This window comes from Rhineura floridana, chromosome 10, assembly GCF_030035675.1.
Source record: "Rhineura floridana isolate rRhiFlo1 chromosome 10, rRhiFlo1.hap2, whole genome shotgun sequence".
In the NCBI taxonomy this organism is placed as follows: Eukaryota; Metazoa; Chordata; class Lepidosauria; order Squamata; family Rhineuridae; genus Rhineura; species Rhineura floridana.
In genome coordinates this window covers 39,866,346-39,884,805 of record NC_084489.1, presented here as the reverse complement: position 1 = coordinate 39,884,805, position 18,460 = coordinate 39,866,346, and the positions used below count along the sequence as shown (strand labels likewise).

Genomic DNA, 18,460 nt, shown 5'->3' with positions numbered 1-18,460 from the left:
GCCACATCTGGAGGTTCCACACACCTAAAATATGGCATGCACACACCACAGATTTATTATTGAAAATCTCTATCTATAACTATGGACTTTGGAGGGTTTTTTTGCAAATCCTTGCAACATGCCCAGCTCTGCTTAATGCTTTCTTTGAGCCAGTTGACAGTTTTCATGGTACTGCTGCCAGCATTCATAAACAAGTAAACAAGTGAGAGTTCCTTTTTTAATCTTGCAGCAGAAGCAGGCAGATGAGAGAAGAGACAAATGTAATTTAGAGGCAACACTGTACAAGAAACAGGGCTGAGCCACAAAGCAAGAATCCATGGGTAGTGAGAAAAAATATTAACGCCATTTAAGAAAGAGAACTCCTCTCATAAAATCTGTGTTGGCTGTAATTACACCCTATGAGAATTTTTATATCCTCTTCCAACAATAGTTATTGCTTGTAACATTCACAGGATATCATTTTAAGGATGTATAGTGCTGGATTCTGCTGCTCCCAGTTTTCACTTTGATGGAGGGAGTGGAGGGTGGCCAGCAGGTTATTTTTATATAAAACTCCACAAATTAAAAGGCACCATGCACGTTTAAAGCTTTGGAATGATCTTCTTACAGGAAGCCTATGCATCTGATAGGTAACTTTCCAGACTCGTGAGTGTAATATGCCAGAGTTCAATTCCATTTCACTAACAGTGCATTTTGATCTTCGTCCAAATAGGGGGATCTGTACCTGAGAAGGACAACACAGGTTCTGTCACAGTGATTTATAGAGACGTTCGGGTGAGGAGTAGCTGAGAGATAATAGACCTAAAAAACCCCTTATTTCGTTGCCTTCCATTCATAACCATAAAGGAAAATGGTAATATCATCTTCAGGCAGCTGGAGGTTTCATGGCTCCTGCCTAAAGCCTAAGTGTACATAAGGCAGAATGAGGAACTCCCCTCTTTAGAATAATGTTGAGGAGAGGGAAGTCCCATTAAGCAATCCATCATCATAGAGTGCCAGCATAGGGGTAGAGAAATAGCAGTGGGCTTAAGCCATGCCTCTAGTGGCCAGGGCCACTATCATCCTCACTGATAGCCAGTGGTCCTAAGAACAGCAGTGTGCATCTTTGCATATGCCATACCAAGTGGAAATGAAAACAAGAGCCAAAACACGCTTCACACACAAGAGGTACTACAGAAGTAAAAACATCACAGCCTACCAACAAGATGTCAGAGCGGCAATTAATGTTTATCTGAAGGAATGCCTCCAGTATCACCAAATATGCCGCCAAACAAGATCAGCCTCACAAGACCTTCTCTCGGTCCCACCGGTAAAAACAGCTAGGCTGGTGCGGACCAGAGAGAGGGCTTTTTCGATCGTGGCCCCCACCCTCTGGAACTTGCTTCCTTTTGACCTTCGACATGCCTCCTCCCTGATGGTTTTTCGCTGAGCCTTAAAGACCTGCCTATTCAGACAGGCCTATGGGATTTCCAGGGTGGGTTAGGCTATTATGCTGTATCATTGAAGGATGGTTTAAATGAACTGATGTTAATATTGTGATTGTCGTATGCATATGTTTTATAATGTATTTTATATTGTGTAAGTTGCCCAGAGTGTCCGTTAAGTCGGACAGATGGGCGACTAACAAATAAAATTTTATTATTGTTATTATTATTATTATTGCTCAGCATTTACACAGTGAGCTAGGCCCTCTGCTCAATCAACAAGGCTTCTACCAGAGTGCTTACAAAATCAATATTACAAGGAAAAGAGAGCCAATGCAGTATACAGAATTCAGAGTGTTTTTAATTAGGACCTGGGAGAACTGGGTTCAAATCCCAACATGGCCATGAAGTTCACTGGGTGACTTTTGGCCAGTCACTCTCACCCATACTTACTTGACAAGGTTGTTATGAGGATACAATGGGGGCGGGGAGATACCCATGCTCACTGTGCCTGAAATCCTTGGAGGAAGGGCAGAATAAAAGAAACAAAGAAAATATATACAAGAGAGAAACGAATGTGCTGTTGTTGTTTTTAGCATGAACAAGCAAGGGAAGGAAGGAGAGGTGAAGGATTTATTCCAAGCAGTGTATGTGCGTATGGAGGGGGATTATGGGGAGAAATGTTTCAGTTGGCCTTTGGAAACAAATATCTGCTGTGTCCTGTTGCATATTGTTGTGTTTTACTATGCTGCTGCTTGTTATTTTGGTTTTTTTTAATTTGTATTGTATTATTTTTATTGCTATTGCTATAACTTGCAATCATAATGAAGAGCAGTCTAGAAATACTTTTAATAAATAAGAAAAGTCTATTAAGCTATTTGCCTTGCATAGCTCCAAACAGGAAGTTTGGCTTGGTAATTTTATTTAGTCTTTCATTTCCAACTTCTGGGAACAATAAAACTAAAACATGGCAAGCAACAAACACTTAATAGAAATGGGATTTCCAACTATGCTGCAAAAGCACTGGCACACCCAACCACAGGCATGTGAAATGCTTGCTTTTTCCCACCCTTCCACCCTAGTACAAATCTACCAATAGCTTATTCTGAACAGAATGTTAAAAAGAAAAGGCTTTGCCAGATCCCACACACTGCACAGGCATCACATAAGCTTGCCCAATAGATAATAGATGGGTCCTTGGCATAAAATCAGCTCCTTATCTTCCAACTTTTGCAACTTGAGAAAAACTGTTGAATATCTGTGGAGCACCCAGAGCAAATAATGGGTTTTTTTAATTAACCTCATCTCAGTCTTATTTTCCAGTAATTTCATCACAGCTGTGATCAGTCCAGTACCAGCAACACAAAATTGGGGCTATTATTTGGGAGGGGTAATGGGGAAGATCTCCTTTCACCCCAGACACACATATATATAGCAAAGGCAGCCATTTGGTCCATAAGGGGGGGGAGGAGCCAAAAGCCATAGTTGGGCTTCATACACTATTGTGTATGCAGGAGCCTGTGATAAGCTGGTCAACAGGCATAAATGATATCACAGAGGTTGAACTATACAACTCCATCTCTACCTAGTAACAGGACTTCTTAGCATTAAAAATGGAAGAAAACATGGGGAAAGCAGGCACATAAGACAAGAACACATTGTGGAAATGCCTAGCCAAGGAGAGGGAAGGGGTGGTGGTGCCAGGCTTCCTTCCATGTGTAACAGACACAGAATTCCCATAAAAACAGATAAGCTTTGTTGACTCAAAGTGGAGTTTATGTCTTTTAGAAATGTAAGCCAGAACATCAAAATTCTTCATGTCCAATATGGACTGGTCCATCTCCATATCACAGAAAGATAAACATCTGTCCTGGGAAATCAGTGAAAGATGTCAAAGTAAACTGTTTTATATTTATATTTTGACAGCATCCAAGATGCTGTCAAAAGAGCCCATAATCTCATCTCTAGACACTATTTCCGGCAGTGAAAGAAGTTTTTGGGTGCTACAAATACATACATATGGTTCAAATTTAAATGAAACTAGTAGATTGACTAGGCATTGATGTTCACAGAATCCAAGCCGTAATAAATTAGTGTGTGTTCATTGTCACATAAGCTGTATTTTTTCATTTTAATTTTTGCTTAGCAGCCTCATATGTTACTGTACTCAGGGCGGCTTACAACATAGTGGCCCAGAAAGCAAAAGAAAAGTAACATGATCTCTCACATCTATAAACCTGTTTTTACCTCCAGTGAAGACACTATTGCAAGTCTTTGTTGGCTTCACTAGAAACTCCTTTAAGGATTTCTTTTATTTAATTATGGATCAAGGTGACGTGTCATATTTACTTAGCTAAATATTTACTACCAAGAAAACTGCACAAATACAAATGAACAACATCAATCCAGAGGAAAGTAGGAAGAATGCTGGTCTCTTTTTTGGAAGGAGAGGCAACAACATTTATCTCCTTAACCTGCCACACCCACAAAAATTGTCAAACAAGTTCTCCAGTGCTAGTTTCACAGAAACTCTACGTTAGCTGAATATGACAGCCAGTCTTATGGTGCTTTGGATATTCCAGTTAAGGGGAAAAAGAACAAGTAGCCTTCTCTTCCTCTTCTCATGCTCACTTCAAGTGGGTGGAGGTGAGTCTGTGCATCACCAACCACAAGGGAAATGCTCATTGGGAGAAACTTCCTAAGATGAAGAGTTGTTAGGCAGTGAACAGATTCACATGGGCGGTGAAGGGCTCTCCTTTCCTGAACGGCATTCAAGCAGAGGTTGGACAATCTGTCAAGAATATTGTAGGTGAAACCTGCATTGTAGTTAAATTTAAATTTAAAGTAGCCCCACCTTTCCACCAAGTTGCTCAAGGTCCTCAACTGAACTTCTTAATTAGGGAATTGATGTAAAAGATTCTGCCTAAGGAACAGAAATTCATAGCTCTCGCATTTTTATATAGCTTAGTCTAAATATGAGCCATTTTATAAACTGTAGTATGCATGCAAACAAATGCAGAAATGAACTACAGGTTAACACTGCACCATGACATCCTAGCTTTTCAAAAAGACATTTTGCATCATACCATCATATAGCGTGGAGAATGGGTTTATCCTCTGTGTGTGTTTGTGTGTATATATGTGTGTGTGTTTGTGTGTATATATGTGTGTGTGCGCATGTGTGTGACATAGAGTGATGATATCAAAGGAGACTCCAAAGCCTCATCATGGTGGTTAGTGTCTTGTTGTTTATGCAATTTCAAATAGGTTTGGGCAATCTAGTAAGCAATTCATTGATCAAACTGCTTTTTATATATTTATTTATGCTGGTGTGAAACTAGTACCGGAGAACTTGTTTGAGAACTTTTGTGGGTGTGGCAGGTAAAAGGGATAAGTAATGTTGCCTCCCCTTCCAAAAAAGAAACCAGTGTTTTTCTACTTTCCTCTGGATCAATGTTAATAATAAATAAATAATAATAAATTTAATTTCTGTGTCGCCTATCTGGCCAATGGCCACTCTAGGCGATGTACAAAATCATTAAAATACAATTAATAAAATACAGTGATACAATATAAAACAGTGTAAAATCAATAAATCTGCAACAACAGTATTAAAAGAGGGCAGGAGGCATTACAGTTATAGCAGTTAACCCTCCCCAGAAACCCCAAAGGCCTGTTGAAAGAGCCAGGTCTTTAAGGCTTTCCGAAATACATTTAGGGAAGAGGCGTGCCGGAGATCTTGTGGGAGGGAGTTCCAAAGAGTGGGGGCCGCCACTGAGAATGCCCTCTCTCTAGTACCCGCCAATCTGGCTGTTTTTGTTGGCGGGATTGAGAGAAGGCCCTGTGTGGCCGATCTTGTCGGGCGGCATAATTGGTGGCGTTGAAGGTGCTCCGTGAGATAAACTGGGCCGAAACTGTGTAGGGATTTAAAGGTCAATACCAACACCTTGAACTGGGCTCGGAAAACAACTGGAAGCCAGTGTAGATCGAACAACACTGGTGTGATGTGATCCCGGCGGCGACTATTTGTAAGTAATCGAGCCGCCGCATTTTGTATAAGTTGTAATTTCCGAACCGTTTTCAAGGGTAACCCCACGTAGAGCACATTACAGTAGTCCAAACGAGAGGTGACCAGGGTGTGTACCACTTGTGGGAGCTGGTGATCAGGAAGGTAGGGTTGCAGCCTTCGTATGAGGTGTAGTTGATACCAGGCTGCCCGGCTCACTGCCGAAATCTGAGCCTCCATGGACAGCCTGGAATCAAGCACAACCCCAAGGCTGCAGACCTGGTCCTTCAGGGGTAGACTCACCCCACTGAATGTTATTCATGTGTATTTGTGCAGTTTCCTTGGTAGTGAATATTTGGCTAACCACCTGGGACCTTCTGCATGCAAGGTAGATGCACTAATACTAAGCTATAGCTGATCCTCATCTACTTTATCCCCATACACTCTTATCCACCACCCTGCATTGAATGTATAAGAACAACTGACCAAACACATCCATGCACACACTAACAGTAGCAGAAAATCTAAACATGGCTACACAAGTTTATTTCTTGAGGGTGAGAATTTTGAATTTAAGCCTACAAAACTATCTTTATAGCCAGAATACATCCTACATTAACGTACAATGCAAAACTCCAACATTAATGTACAGTGCAAACCTAAACATGTCTACTCAGAATTCAATGGGGTTTCCTCCCAGGTAAGCAGGGTGATGACTGCAGCCTAAACCTATCGCTCAGGTATGCCCAGTGCTCTCTGCTGAAACCTAGCATGCTACTGCTAAAAGTGGCAACAGGTCAGACCATTGAGCAACAAACCTGTAGATGCAAAATAACAGGTCAAAACAACAGATTCCACTAGGTCAAAAGGAAGAAAGATGGCTGTGTTTAATGAACACTGCATCCATTCAACAACCAAGCAGATGGACGGCCCACTCAGAACTTCAACATCCACTCCCCAAGGAAATTATATAAGGATGAGCCTCCAAGGTTAAGCCCAGTTTCACAGGGAGCAACCATCTTTCTGAACTACACCACCCATATAATCCAGCTCAAGTAAATAAGGCATGTTTGTGTAGCAATCCACATTTGGTAATGCAACACAAATATAGCATTACTATTGATAAGATTACATCAAACTGCAAATGGAATCAACAATATGCCATAGCACATGAAATGGTAGATACAATTTATTCTCTCTCTCTTTTAAATTCTCTAACTAGACATTCAGGCTGTGAACACACAAAGCAAAGAGTTTCCATTACCACACCTGGAGGGGGAATGGGTTGATTTGCCAATCACTTGCAAAATCTCTTTGAACCTGCATTAAAAAAGAATACACTGTAGCTGCTCCCACCAGGTTTTATAGTAAAAAGGGGCAGGGTTTGACTAGTGTCAGGTGCCCCCATTTTCAGAAGAGAGAGGTGGAGACCCACTGGACCGGCAGAACAGTGAGTGTGTTTCTACCTTCATACTCTCAGGGAGGTTTCAGTTTTCTAATTAAGTAGTGGAACATTTCCAACAGATTAAAAACCAAAGTCAGAAAAAAGAAGTAGATGCAACCATGGACCATGCAGAGAGTCTTCTAGAAGACAAGGAGGAAGCAACTTTATTTAAGTTCTGTGTACATAAATACTACAGGTGGCTAAAAGTATGTCTAAATTGTACATAGGTTCTATTGTTTCCTTGCTTATCATGATAATCAGCTGAAAAGACGCCGACTTAAATCTCAACTGAAAAAAGAAGCATTTTTGTTGTGCAAAATTAAAATTGAAATTATTTAGTAGCTGGGATTTTATCTTTCCAGTCAAAGTTCTTATTCCCGAAATGATGGCTTCAGGCATTAAGCACATTAGAGAATGCAGATATCATGCCACTAATAATCTTGTCTGTTATTAAAACACCATCAAACAAGCCTGAAACTTGAAATAAGGTGCCTAGCAAGACTGTCACAATATTTAGCAAAGTCAGCTGTGATATTCAGCACAAACTAAAGCAATGAAACACATTAATGCATCTTATAATCAATCAGATACACAGCACACACATTTGAAGCCCCCACATATCTTACACCCTATAAAATACAGGCAGATGCCACAATCAGTCTCTTTTATTATATCTCTCCCAACCATCTATTTATATATCAGGGCATGGTCTTTGATCAGACAAATGGAAGGGCTCACCACCTCAATAAATGGCAGCCATAGTTTTAAAACTGATCCTCCAGACTAACTGCATGAGGGACAGAGCAGCACATCAATGTTATCCCCCTTTTAAGATGTCAACACTGTTCTCTTTCTAGTGACTACTCTGTGAAGAAATTAACAGGAGGGGGAAAGGGGCAGAATGAATTTATTTGCTGGAATTTGTCCGATACCTGTTCTAAGGGGCAACGGCTGCAATCCTGGGCAGACTTACCTGGGAGCAAGCAACAACAAATACTGCGGACTTACTTCCAAGTGGGATGCTTGCTTTTATATTGTTGATTTTTATTACCTGAAAGTTTTCAATAGGATTTTACCTAATGTGGCCTCAGAGAATCCCCCTTTCCCCTCTTTCTCATATCACAAATGTAACAGCAACACATTTGTCTATAGACAGTCAGCCTTTTGATGGTAATCGGTTAATGCTGTCAACTATAGGTCCTATCAGCCTTTATGCAAGCGTGAGCAAGCTCTGTTGGTCAAAATAAATTGACTAGGGCAGGTCAACACTTGTTACAAGAAAAGCCTCTAGAGGGAAAACAAATAAACCGGTTTTACTGACTCATGGCTACCCCTGAAAAGCAGAAATGCTGAGAACTACCTTATTTTTGCTTTTATACAGACCTCCAGTTGTATTATATTTTTTATGTATTTGGCAGACTCATATAGCTGCTTTCTTGCAGAGGGGGGTAGAAGGCAGTTTCAGAAAACAAAACATAATCCTTCAGAAATGAGAAAATTTGGTCTAAGTAATCCATTTTTCATGCTTAAGAACATAAGAGCAACCTTGTTGGAAGAGGTCCATGGCCTATCTAGTCCAACATCCTGTTTCCCACAGCGGCTGACCAGATGCCTCTGAGATGTCTACAAGTGAAGGCAATAACCCTCTCCTTGTGTTTCCCAGCATACTGGTATTCAGAGTCTTGATGCCTCTGATTTTGGAGGTAGTACACAGCTGCCCAACAGCCAAGCTGTGGCCAGGAAAGACAATTGCTTTGCCATGATTGCATCTCAGGAACTTTTATAAATAGTCAATATGCATTTCACCAAATTATGGCCTTTTTTTTTCAATTAAAGGGGCGGCTGTTGAAACTCACAAGAAAATACAAATTCTATAGAAGTACTTCCTATCAGAAAACAATTGTTAACATTATTGTGCAAGAAGCTCAACGCTTGTTCTCTCAAAGCAGACGGACTATATACGAAGGATCTCCAGCTGACCTCTCACATGCTCCCACCCAGGCAACAAAACCTTACCAAGATTTCTTAATTCAAGACAATTGAGGTCTAAAACTGCACTGTGTCTGTAGGCTGACACATTTCCTTCTACAACTGTTTGGAATTGAGACAATCCTTTTGCATATCAGCTTCTACATCCATTATGCCACCTATATAGATACATTCTTGACCAACCTGCTTGAAGAATGTAACCAAAAATTGCATTCTTCCCATTTTGACCTTGAGCAACTTCTCATAAACAGCAAACACCTTTACTAATTCCCCCACCCCGTATCCAGTAAGTAAATTGTTGCCTAGGAAAGTTCATACCACAAGGAATATGTTAGCCTGAAAGGTGCTCCAGGACTTAGTCATACATGCTTCAACAGAGAAACGCTTCTGGAATTTGTCCTAGTTTAGTGGGTTGTTAGTAAATCTTTTTAAAAAACCACTAAGCACTCCCACATTGCAAAACCTCTCTTTACTTGTGGCATACAATATCTTCTACTGTTTTTGGAGGAAGAAGATAATTCTGCATGTTCACCTCCATTCAGTTAAACAAACTAGCTCCTTTCCTTGAGGCTGCTTAGTAACAGTCTTTTTTTTATCTGTGGGCTACAAGGTGAAGCCAACCCAACACGATCTAGAAACATGTTGGCTGATGGTGCACAAGAACTCCCTACAAGCCCAGCTCAGTAAAGATGCAAAACACATAGAAAGGTAGTGGGAAAGGACAGCACTACAGACAACAAAGATCTATGTCCCAAACCACCGATATTCTAGCAATGCCCTTGCAACTGAAATGTCAAAGGCCCTACGAGAACAACATAGGTTTTATTGGGCTTGCTCCATGCAATGCCTACAATACTCCACCTCCATCCTTGCTCCTTTGACATGCAGCTACACAATTCCTTATTGCTTAAACTGCTCCAGTTGTGAAGTTTTTGCCCCCCTCCCATCCAACTGAGAAAGCTATTTACTGTAACACAGGGCCCCCAAATTCTGCTGCATCAGTGCAGTTCTGCATCCAGAACTTGCTGAAGTAAGGAAGACTGTAGCATTTTGCATTAAACCAGCAGACCACAATCATGTGTATCTAGCCCGCCAGAGGCGCATGGCTGTGGAGCATTAGCTTACCAGAGAATGTTGCCTTAAATGGTGGCAGCACAAACTGCTGTTTGTGCTACAGCAGCCTAAGTGGCTCCAGGAGACTGGGCTATAACCCACAACCCATTTACGCCAGAGCAGTCCAATTAAAGTCACTGGGACAGCAGTAGAGAAAGTGGCTGCAGATTGTTGCCTTAGGCACATGCAGTTCGAGGAATATATATATGGTGCTTTGCCTCTCTATTCCAATCAAGTTTTCATGCATAGATTTTAGTTGCTTTTGAAGGTATAGCCACAAACTGAGCAGAAGCCCACAAATTAAGGAAATACACACTAACTGTTATTTGCCCACCTCAAATGATACATTTTCACAGTAATTTAGCTAATCACCACTATTCCCATGATTAAACATATCCCATAACCAAACGCCTGCCTGGCAAGATAAAGACAAATAGCAAAGACCGAGCAGCACTAAAAAGAAATGAAGGCATTAAGAAGCAGCAAGGTAATCATTTAAATGTGCATTATGGAGATGCCCTTCAGTTGCTAACCTCAGCCATGCAGGAGCTGCTTTTTGGCAGCATAATCTCACAAAGGTAGGACAGGTCACATGGGAGCATGTCATGGAAATGTGGGTCCCATGTAGCCAAGGACTGTGGCTGAAGGGCACCTGAGAAACTGTACTTATCAGCAAAGCAAGTATTGGAGTACAAGGCTGAAAGACACGGCAGTCAGCTAGTTCTAGCCAATTATTCCAAACCAAAACAAATACTCCACATATCTCTTTGCCTTCATTAATCTACCTGCATAATTTTAAAAATAATGCAATGAAGGGCATTGTGTTATACTCAATATAATTCAGACTTCGATAAGAGACTTGATACACATCCATACTGTACATTTACAGCACATGGCTTCTCCTACAGAATCTTGGAAAGTGTAGCTTGTTAAGAGTGCTGGGAATTGTAGTTCCGTGAGGAGCAAACTATAGTTCCCAGGATTCTTTGGGAAAGCCATGTGTTTCAAATGCATGGCAAGATTTTAAGTAAGGGCTGAAAAGCCACTTATTGAGAATGCTGCAACGGTGGGTTTTCTGCATTGGCAGGGGGTTGAACTAGATGACCTTTGAGGTCACTTCCAATTCAAGGATTCTAAAACCCTGCTCAGCCATAAAGCTCACTGGGCAAAGCCACTGTCTTTCATCCTCTCTTAACTCAGTTCACAGGGCTATTGGTTTAATAAAATGGCATAGCTACTTGAATGCCTGAGCTCCTTGGAAGAAGGATGGGATTCAAATGTTTGGTTGAGGCAAAATCACGTTGACACTCAATAGGATCAAAATCTGGGCATAGATTGAATACATAACAAAACATTACTCATTCTGGTGCCTAATTCACCAAAGCACCCTGAAATTAGACATGAAAAAGTCAAGAAAAACTATCCTTAAAAGCCATTAATAATACATGAACATCATATTTTTGGCAATTGGGGATGTTACAGTTACTCTAACAATCTATTGTAGAATAATTTCCATCTTACTCCTAAAAAGGATGCATCCAATTTTTTTAAAAATGTACACATTATAACTATTCTATTTTTAAATGCATACTTGAAGATTCAGTGAGGTGACAAGACTTTTTTTAAAACCATCTTTAAGCACTTACAAATAATACTCTAATTTGCAAGATTTCACAAAAGTGTTAGCAGAATGTGTCAAGGCTTTCTAAAAATGTCAAACGTCATCCATATTTCCTGTGCTTTGCAAATAGCCAACAAGGAAGGGTTTACCACAGCTGCAAGGGCCCCATCTGTTCTTCCTTAATTAATTCATATTGAGAGTAACAGTTTTTTCATTCAGCAATTTCCCAACCTCTGCACATAATGCCCATGAAACGGAAGCTGGAGTTGATGAAGGTTCTGTAGCCAATAAAGATAACATATAATGATGAAAAATGGCAGATTCACATATTGTGGGACACGTGTAACCTGAAATTATCTCCAGCTCTAAGAAGAAAGGTGCTTTTCTCTTTAAGTGTATAACTGTAGCAATAAGATGCATCTTAACTTATCTTGGACACAGTTTTACAAAGGGCCGCCCCTACTGTTAGACAGAGTACAGCTGTGTACACACCAGGCATTTAAAGCAACCCTCCCCCCTAAAAAAATCCCAGAACTGTAGTTTACCCCTCAAAGAGCTGCAATTCCCAGCACTATTAGCAAACTACAGTCCCCAAGATTCTTGAGGGTGTGTGTGCTTTAAATACATGGTGTGTATGCAGCCTAAGACAGCAACCTCAGGCAGCTGGTTTTAAGTGTCACACAAGGGCAGCAAATTGTTAGTTATTTAATTTGTTGTTATAATATTTTATTGCCAGGAAAAGGAAGAGGCGGTTGTGGGATTTGCAGGGGCCAAATTAATAAAACAACTTCACTGGCCTTGGGTACCCATGCCTTGGGGGTGGGAGGGCACAATTTCCTATTCTACCTGAGGGAGCAAAAGGTCTTGGGCTGGTATTGCAAAATGGGGTATTTATTGTGTGGGGGGGTAGAGGACCACATAGAAGAACCCAGTGAAGAAGATGAGGGACAGATTTAAGAAAATTACATAGCAGCCACAATTTTTTAAAAAAAGGTTACAAGTGAAACAGGTAAGAATAAGTAATAGATGACAAGGCAAAAAGACCTTGGCTATGCAAACTGAACGTATTGAAGCTTTTTATACCTTGAGGGCAGAAATGTGTCTGGGGCTCATTTCAAAAAGAGAGCTTGAGAGGACAGCCTTGGCCAAAATCAATCCAATGAAGCTCTTTGGCCAGTTACATTGTGCTGCTGATACACATATATGTATATATATACAGATTAAATGTGGAAATGTGGAGATTACTATAATTGGGGTGCTACTGCATTTTGTTTCAGAACTTAATAGTTTCAAGTGCTACTAGAAATAGATTCAAGATCGCCACAAGCTTTCTGCTATGTCCAATGCATTAAATACAGAGCCTGATTTACAAGCTCTACTGAAATGCAGGGCAGCATCAGAATCTTCATTCTAATAATCTGTGGCCTATCAAAGAAAGGCATAAGACAAAGCACACATAACCAAATTTCCTCCCACCACTCTGCTACCCAAGATGGCAGCATTTTACAATAAATAAATAAAGGGCTTTCAAACCATTACCAATCCAGGAAAGTTCAAGGTGCTTACCCCCTGGCTGCTTTAAAACAGAGAGAGAGAGAAAGAATTAGAATACATATGCTGGGGTTGTTTTTTTAATTTAAACTGGAACAAATCTAGTGGTTAATATTTTCCACACTTTTCTGCCACATGGAGGAGCAAAATTAAAAAGGACTGTGTGTCCAATGAGAGATATCAGTGTTTATCCTACACTGAAAAGGAACTATGCCCCAGAGCAAAGATACCCACGCTCAGACACATCACACACTGGATGATGCCAGCCACTTCGGTGTTGGTCCATCTAGCTCAGTACTGTCTACATTGACTGGTGATGGCTCTCCAGCATTTCAAACAGGAGTCTTTCCCAGGAGTACCTGGAAGTGCCAGGGTTTGAACGTGGGGCCTTCTACATACAAAGGATGTGCACTACCATTGATATACAGTTCTACCTTGACATCATGGAGTGTTTTGTTACTAACACCATTGCGACTGATGTTATAGTTTTGATATTTTTACTAGTGCTGTGCCAACCCACCCTTTTTTACATTCTCCATCAAATAACGAGAAAAGATGTATTCAAAAATCAAAGGAGAACAATCAGTGAAATTCTCATGGGCAGATTGCAGAGTTTTTGTCATGTTTACCACACTTTTGAGGTTGCCAAGGGGAGACCTTTCATTCTACAAATCTCACCAGCGGCCTGCTCTCCGCAGCCTTCTTGAGTCTCCACACTGAGGAACATAAGAAGCTGCCTTATACCGAATCAGACCATTGGTCCATTTAGCTATGTAATGTCTATGCTGATTGGCAGCAGCTCTCCAGGGTTTCAAACAGGGGTCTTCTCCCTAGCGATGCCTGGGATTGAACCTGGGACTTTCTGGATGCAAAGCACTGAGCTGCGGCCCTTCCCCAAGTAAATCCCAGGAGAAGACATCAGGAGGCAATTCAGTATGCGGGGATTTTTCAGATCAGAAAATGCGGGATGCTGTCTGCAGCCTTGCTAGGCAATGGGAGAAGCTGCAGAGTGCTGGAGAAAAGTTTACTGAAAAGAGAAACATGCACACTACCCTCAACCACCACGCAATAAGGTAAGCTCAAACCCACACACCCTAAAGAAATTCTAAAATGCCTTGAAAGATAGATAGATAGTTTATTCGACCATCTGGTCAGAAACTGCCTTGAAAATGAAGCAGAAAAATGGAAGGGCTTTTTTGCAGAAGAAAGCTTTTGAGATATTGGAGGACAAACTTCAGCCCAGCATTAATTTTTAAATTGCTGTCCTTTCTCTGCTGGAGCAGTATGCTCTCAATACCAATTGCTAGAAACTGCAGGAAGGGAGAGTGTTCTTGTGCTTAGGACCTGCTTTGTGGGTTAGCCACTGTGAGAACAGGATGCTGGACTAGATGGGCCATTAGCCTGAACTAGCAGGCTCTTATTATGTTTTTATGACAGTTGTCACACCAAAAGTGTTTATATCACAGCAAGCAAAGATACAGCAGTGGCCATCCTGGCTTGACCATTAGATCAGGCTGCCTTCTCTGAACCCAATAAACAGGAAATTAATGGCATCAGCTTGTGAACTGAATCCAAGTAATTGGATTTAATTACTCCCCTCCCCTCTCTTAAGAAGCTATCAAGCTAGGAGAAAAGAGAAATTTCCTATAGCCACTAAGGGGGAAAAAAGAAAATCCACGAGCTATTTCTGTGGACGTGCAGATATTCTCAAGACCTCTGAAGTTACATTTAATAGCCAGCTGGCTGCCTATTGTCATTTCCAAGGAACACAGCAAGAAGGCAAGATCTGCAGTAGTTCCCTGCTGAAGGCCTCCCAGAAATTCACCTCTCCACCCCCAGATTTAGTAAACGATATAGAATCAATGTTTGGAAACACATGCTTAACGCATCAATCAATCCAGAATTAGGTGTATTTAAGTGCACAAAGTAAACTCTTTATGATTTTTTTTAAAAAATCATCTAAAAAATCCTCAAAATGCAATTCATTCATGAAGGGAGAAAACCAAATACAGGAACATCAAATACTGCTCTCTAACAGCACAACTGAGAATTGCAATAGATTTTATGAGACATGACTAGACTGATGTTAAAAATCTGGATCTTTTTAGGGAATAGAAGCAAACTAGGACATCTGCTCATGCCTATTCAGGCTAAAGAGTTTTATTTCCAGTTAACAGTTAAGAGGGGACTCATGCAGCTGTACTCTTTACATTTCAGAAGAGCTGAACCCTTTTATGCTTGCTGCCCAGTGTTGCAAATAAAGAAAAGAAAGTAATGATTAGATTGAATCCAAAAGGCAGTTGGAATACAGATGGATGTAGTTTAGTGCTGCTACTCCTCATGAATACCACCAATGGGCACAGAAATTTCATGTTCCAATATCCAGCTTGGAAAGTGCACCCATACTGTGATCCTGGCCAGCCCCAGTTTATCATTAGAATAGCAGGAATCAGTAAGGGGATGACCACAACTCCTGTGTATCTTGCAGATGGGAACACACAGTGAACTTTCTGCTTGGTGCTTTAAAAGCCTCTGTATGGAACAGCCCTTATTTAGATTATCCAGACCAGATCCCCTCATGAAGATAGCAGATTCCCAATTTCTCCAATGGGAACAAACTGTTTTCCCACATTCCTTCTGTGGGAGAAAGTTTCTCTTTTCCATTCAGAAATTAGATATTTTCTCTTGATGTAGCAATTCTATGATGCAGAGTGATGTCATTGTATTGGACTGAGATACTGAGAACCACAGAAACTGTATTGGTCTGAGAAATTGAGAACTACGGAAATAAGACAATCTCTTTTGATGAGCCAACTGCCACTGGTGGAAAAAGTACCCAAGCTTTAAACAGATCACTCCATAAAACTCTTTGGTAGAATGAGCAGCCAGATCTCAAATATAGAGAGACCCACCTCAAAGATTTATCTTGTGATTTGTAATACAGCTTAGAATTGGAAGAAACAATGTAGGTCTTTATTCGGCCACGTACATTAACTGTGTGAACAAATTGTCAAGCTCTTTTTTTAAAGAAACCCTTCTTCAAAGACACAAACCTGTCTCCTTTCCAGCAAAGAAGTGAAAAAATTGTGTGCAGAATACAAGATGCACCCCAGTTTCTTAAGGTACCATTCAACTGCCCAAACCTAATAAGAAACCATCATTGGGAGAAGATGTCAAAAGCCTAAGAATGTCCTTGCTTGATCAGATCAAAGGTTCCACTGAGCCTTTCATTCTGTCTCCCAACAGTGAGTAGCCAGAAGCCTGCGGATGAAAGTTCACATAAGAATAGCCCAACCTTTTCTTTGCGATGTGCATTCAGAGGTACACTGTCACTAATCAAGAACCCACTTGGTGTGCTCTTTGGCTCGCTGTCTCCTCCCCATTTGCACCTTTATGGGTAAAAGTATTTATCCGTGCAGTTATAAAAGAAACCTACCTGATAGATCACACAACATAAACAAGGGAAAAACTGAGAGGGTGACTGGACAAAAAGGGAAATCAGGAAGTAATTCAGCTTAAATCGACATTTGGAATTTTAAAGTTCCTTACTCTTCCCCCCCACCGGCAAAAGCCCCCCACCGGCCCCCCACCCTACATCAGAAAAAGTAACAAGCTCAGCCTTTTTCCTACCTGGGACCTGACGGCAATCGCAAATACCAGTCGAATTAACGTAAGCTCTTCCAAGCCGTTGTTGTGCCCCTACCACAGGCAGGGGGGGCGGAGGGGGGGAGAGACCCAAACGGCTTTTCCTCACCTCTGAGCAACCTGCCAAAGCAAAGCCAGAAGGCAAAGAAGCCCTAACAGGCAGACACCCGCAACAACAAAGCGGGCGGGAATGACAAACACAAAGATGCACTCTCTAAGCTGCTCTACCTGGGTGCTACTCCCTTCGGCGGCAAGAAAGGGGCGGAGCATCTCGGCCAGTCCCAGTTTGGTTCCTCCAAGGGAGGTTCCAGAGAGGGCAAATCATCGTCTCCGGTGATTGACAGTCGCATTGACCAAAGGGAATCTCTAGGCTGATCAGCACCGAGGGGCGTTAGCTCGCGCTTTCCCGGGCAATCGGGTGTTTCCATGATGTCAGCTGGCAGCGTTTCTTGGACAGGTAAGAAAATGTGACATGATGCGGGCGGGCAGACTCCGTTGAGAACAAAGTCAAGGTACCTGCTGTCACCCTGGGGCAAGACTTTGGCGCGCGATCGTAGTTCACCCGAATGAATAGAAGCAAAGATGCTTAACACAAATCACGGGTTTAAGCTGCCCAAGGCAAAGCGAGATAATTTTCACTCGGGAGAACGGTTGCCACAGTCAGGATGTCAATACAACAAACTAATCCCAAACCAGCTTTACTGGTCAATACAACAAACTAATCCCAAACAAGCACCTCTTCCTGAGCTTAGCGATTTACAGTGTCCATAATGATTTCTGATTTGCATCACAAAATGCATGCAATATTTCCCATTCTTTACGATACGGACTGGATTAATGAACACAAATTTATAGAATACCTTATGCTTCTACGATGCCCTTCATCCCAAACTGCCCCCAAAGTGTTCATTTCATAAACGAGGAATACGTAGCACCATTAAAATGCGGTCGTCGGCCGTGGCCAGAGGCAACGCTCAAAGAAGGAAGACGCATTAATTAAAGAATATTTGTGCGTACATGTAAATCTTTAAAAAGATCCTTACTCGGCTGAAAACTAGTAAGGAATCTGAAAAAAAAAGCCCAGCCACTTCCATAACTCAGCTAAAGAACTAGCAACCGGTACTTATAAAAGCAGAGTCAACAAACCAAAAATAGCCCCTCACCTCTTAAACCATCCGAGTGAGAAATAGAACACATATATTGAGAGGAGGATGTAAAACATAGAAAGGGTTTCAAGATGTATATCTTATTTTTTATTTCTATAAATTAAAAAACAGGAAGCATCCCCAGACAGATTCAAACGGTAGGAGGCATATATTCCAAGATTTTGGACACTTGCCTCTTGAAAAAAACTCCTTTTCCCATTCTGTGGATTCCTTCAATGCAGTAACAAAGGAAAGACTCCGCCAGCCCAACCCAGAGTCCGCCAAGACGGCGGATGCTACTGGCTGCTTTCCAGGGGGCGGAGTTTCGCCTTGCATTCTTCAAGCAATCTCAACTCTGGCACCATTCACGATTTTGGCTTATGTGGTGTTAACTGTTCTACGTCTCCCCCAGGAAGGACTGACAGCTCATCGGAGCGTTGCCCCGTAGGGTGATTGGCTCCAACGTTCCATTGGCCCATGTAAGGAATTCCATCGGTTCTTTTTAAAATACGTTCTCCTATA

At 41.4% G+C, this 18,460-nt stretch overlaps 1 protein-coding gene across 9 annotated transcripts in view; it reads right to left on the bottom strand.

The window, feature by feature from the left end:
• Window positions 1-18,460, bottom strand: part of OSBPL3 (oxysterol binding protein like 3) — a 141,737-nt gene that overhangs the window by 96,995 nt on the left and 26,282 nt on the right. For 5 of the 9 annotated variants that reach the window (XM_061585750.1, XM_061585758.1, XM_061585759.1 and 2 more), the window contains exon 1: window positions 16,779-17,060. The exons of the other annotated variants lie outside the window; for them this stretch is intronic. The gene's annotated coding sequence lies outside the window, so the exon portion shown is untranslated. Of the gene's footprint in view, window positions 1-16,778; window positions 17,061-18,460 lie in introns of those variants that run through there. 9 annotated transcript variants of the gene reach the window in all.